Source organism: Octopus sinensis, linkage group LG11, assembly GCF_006345805.1.
Source record: "Octopus sinensis linkage group LG11, ASM634580v1, whole genome shotgun sequence".
Taxonomy (NCBI): domain Eukaryota; kingdom Metazoa; phylum Mollusca; class Cephalopoda; order Octopoda; family Octopodidae; genus Octopus; species Octopus sinensis.
The window spans coordinates 28,026,494-28,030,693 of NC_043007.1; the positions used below are offsets into that span (position 1 = coordinate 28,026,494).

The 4,200-nt window shown below is 36.6% G+C and overlaps 1 long non-coding RNA gene across 1 annotated transcript in view; it reads left to right on the forward strand.

The window, feature by feature from the left end:
• Positions 1–3,312: 3,312 nt before the first annotated feature.
• LOC118765357 overlaps positions 3,313–4,200 on the forward strand; it is a 10,581-nt gene continuing 9,693 nt past the window's right edge. Inside the window, exon 1 of the long non-coding RNA XR_005001193.1 lies at positions 3,313–3,448. This is a non-coding gene — a long non-coding RNA (uncharacterized LOC118765357). The remainder of the gene's footprint in view (positions 3,449–4,200) is intronic.

Genomic DNA, 4,200 nt, shown 5'->3' on the forward strand with positions numbered 1-4,200 from the left:
CAGACTAAGAAAAGCATTTGACACACACACCAGAATGTGAGTTTTCTGTAATTTTGCTTAATTGGAGTTTAAATTTTAAAAACTGGACCTGGCATGACGCGATGCATTGTTACTCTCAAAATGGCTAGGTAAATTGTAATTGAAGAAATCCTATATTGTAGATTTCTATAACTCCCAAAGGGAGGCAGATAAAATCTGCCTTTTATAATAAGAGATATAGATAGATAGATATAGATAGATAGATATAGATAGATAGATAGATAGATATATAGATAGATAGATAGATAAATAGATAGATAGATAGATAGATAGATAGATAGATAGATAGATAGATAGATAGATAGATAGATAGATATTAGATAGATAGATAGATAGATAGATAGATATATATGTATCGAAAAAATAAATATTTCTTTACTACACACAAGGGGCTAAACACAGAGGAGACAAACAAGGACAGACAGACGGATTAAGTCGATTATATCGACCCCAGTGCGTAACTGGTACTTAATTTATCGACCCTGAAAGGATGAAAGGCAAAGTCGACCTCGGCGGAATTTGAACTCAGAACGTAACGGCAGACGAAATACCGCTAAGCATTTCGCCCGGCGTGCTCGCGATTCTGCCAGTTCGCCACCTTCTATATAAATACAGTGTACATTTAAGCACATAAGAGGCATCCATCATAGAGAGAACAGTTAATTCCAAACCACTATTAGGGGTAAAATTTCGAAGGGAATCAATAATAAAACATTCATCATCTAGAAAATAATAATCGCAGACCCTCAGCTTACTCAAGAAACTATGAGGCATGCTGTTTTTGTGGTTATAAAGGCTGAGCATAGCGATTTAGAAATATCTCGATTTTTAAAAGTTTCCAGATCTTTCGTCTACAAAGTTTCTAAGGAGCTTGTGAGTTGATTTGGTAGACGGTAACTGAAAGAAGTCCGTCGCACACATGTATGTATGTACATATGTGTGTATGTGTGTGTTTGTATGCATGTATGTATTTATGTATTATATTTGTGTATTATTTGGTAATGCCTCAACAAGTAGAATAGTACTCGATCAGCTAAGAGAGTAAAGATAATCTCAGGGAACTCACAAATCTTGTTAATACAGCCACCCGCATTTCAGGAAATACATCTTGTCGAAATTTAAAGGACATTTGGTTTACGTCTTCTTCACATCGAGTTATTGTAACGTTGGTTGCTCATTATTGCAAGGTGGCCTAGAGCAACGTGAAAGGAAGTGTTTTGCTCAAGGTCACAACGCACCATCCGACCCAGAAATCGAAACTACACACGTGCAATCGTGAGTGCCCGCGCCCTTACAATACTCTTGAAAACAATTTTTTGTTCTGCTTTTGTTACTGCAAATATACGAAATTTTACATCTTTTGTTTGAGTAAACATATATATTTATTTTACTTTTGGTATTTCAAGATGTCTCCTATGACTTATTTTTGAGTGTTATATTTAACCGTTTCCGATAAACAAGGAGTTTAGTGTCATAGATGACGGAAAAGAAGGAGAATAAAAGGAAAGAAAGAAAGAAAGAAAGAAAGAAAGAAAGAAAGAAAGAAAGAAAGAAAGAAAGAAAGAAAGAACGAAAAAAGAAAGAAAGGCAGACAGGAAGAAAAACAATGGTGCGATAGGCGACCAAGAAGATGCAAAAATAAATTAGGAAACACAAAGGAAACATTAAGAAAGACGAAACAGAAAGCTGAAAGACAAACGGAAAAGGGGCAGAAGGAAAGAAAAAAAGAAAGAAAGAAAGAAGAAAGAAAGGAAGAAAGAACGAAGGAAAGAAAGAAAGAGTTTAAGCTGCTGTTTATCCAATCAGAAACAACATGGGCGACACATTTAAGATAAGTTGTTGCACAACACCATAGATGATAGAATTAAGTAGTACGTTGGCTTGCCTAAGACACTAAGACACACCTTAGAGGTAAATGGTGGGGTGTGTTGACGGTGGTGGCGACGGTGGAGGTATGTGGTGTTAGTGGATGTCAAGACAAAATGATGGAAGAAGGCAATATATATATATATATATATATATATATATGTATGTATGTATGTATGTATGTGTGTATGTATGTATGTATGTAGGTATGTATGTGTGTATGTGTGTGTATGTATGTATGTGTATGTATGTATGTATGTATGTATGTATGTGTGTATGTATGTATGTATGTATATGTATGTGTATGTATGTATGTATGTATGTGTGTATGTATGTATGTATGTATGTATATAAATGGAGAGAGAGAGAGAGAGAGAGAGAGAGAGATTTGGTCCCATCCCTTCTAACCATTACGAATCACCACTTTAAATGATAATATTTCTTTTCATCTATTCTTATCAAACTAGGATTTTATATAAACAATATCGTGTCATTTTATCGTAAAAACCTGCTGCTACCGTTGCTGCTGCTGCTGTTTCCGATGTCATTCTTGTTGTTGTTGTTGTTGTTGTTGTTGTTCTTCTTCTTCTTCTTCCATTCCTCCTTCTTCTTCATCTTCTCCTTCTTTTTCTTCTTCCTCTTTCTCCTCACTTTCTTCTTTAACATTCTCTTCTCCTTCCGTTTTCGCTTCTTCTCCTCATCCTCCTCCTTCCACTTCTTCTTCTTCTTCTTCTTCTTCTTCTTCTTCTTCTTCTTCTTCTTCTTCTACTACTACTACTACTACTACTACTTCTCTTCCACTTCCTCCACCACTTCCACCTCTTGTTCTTCTTTTCTTCTTCTTCTCCTCATCCTCCTTCCACTTCTTCTTTTTCTTCTTCTTCTTCTTCTTCTTCTTCTTCTTCTTCTTCTTTTTCTTCTTCTTCTACTACTTCTTGTCTTCCACTTCCTCCACGTCTTCCATTTCTTTTCTTCCTCTTCATCTTTTGTTATTCCTCTATAAAATTCCCCTTGTTTGGGTCTTTCTTCTGCAACATCACTGCACCACTGATGTGGTTGGGTTTTGTTTGCTGCTTTGTTGTTGCTCTTGACGTGGTTCCATTTTCTGTATATTTCTTGCATCATTTGTTGTTTTGGTGGTAAATGGTAGCAAAGGTTGTCTTCTATTTGTTTTGTGTTTTGATTGTAATTGTTCTCCTTGTTTTTTATGTGCTAAAACGAACTTTGCTATTAAGTGGTCTGAGCTGCCGCAGAGATAGCCACGCGGTTTTTTCCCCTCCGCCACCACATACAGGCTTTGTCCATTCTCGAGTTGGATCACATTCGGCAATTTGTCGATCCATTTGGATCATGATTTCCATCAAGTTGCCGGGCCAGTTTTCATTGTGAAAAACGGCGATTTCTAATATGTTTATTGTTTTCAAATGAAAACATATCGCCGATATGGTCCACTTTGGTTGAATTTCGGGTGGGACATTCTTTATTTTGATTTTGCTTACTTTCTGTCCCATGTAGTATGGGACCATGACGAGTTTGTCATTCTGTATTGTTTGTTTATAGTGCTGTTTTGCCTCTTTCTGATTATGAAAGCGGACCTGCACCGTATTAAGTTGGGGACCCCAGTTTATGTATTATTTTGTTTTCATTATTGTTTTGGCACATTTTTCCACGTCTGTTTTTGTTATCTCTTCAGCTGTTTTGGGGTTTTTCCTAATAATTTTATATAGATTTGTTCTCTTTTCTACATCTTCTGTAACGTGTTGTGGTGTGTGCAGTATCAGGTTTTGTCCAGATGTTGTGAAAAGTGACCGGGTTTCCAGTAACACTTCATTTGTGAAATGCACAATTTCTTTCTTTTCTTTTTTTTTTTTTGAACGTGTCTGCGAAATTAATAAAAGTTTCCTTTTGACTGTTATTGTCGTTGTGGGTGTCGGTGGTTGCCGCAGCAAAATTAGTGGTAGTTGATGGTGTAGTGGTGGTGGTAATGTACGTGTCGGCATTTCCAAGAACAGTGAATGTTGTCTTCTTAATATTATTATCTTCACCAGTAATAGGTGAGATATCCAAATCCTGCGAAATAGCAAGCGTATTTATAGCAATATCATTGATGTTGTTGTTCTTATTCTTCTTGTCATTGTTGTTGTTATTATTATTGTTCTTGTGGTTGTTGCTGTTAATGGTTGTCGTTGCAGTGAAGGTGGTAGATGTGGTAGTTTTGGAGAGGTGGTGGTAGCGATGCCAGGGCGGCGAGCTGGCAGAATCGTTAGCACGCCGGAAAAATGCTTAGCGGTATTT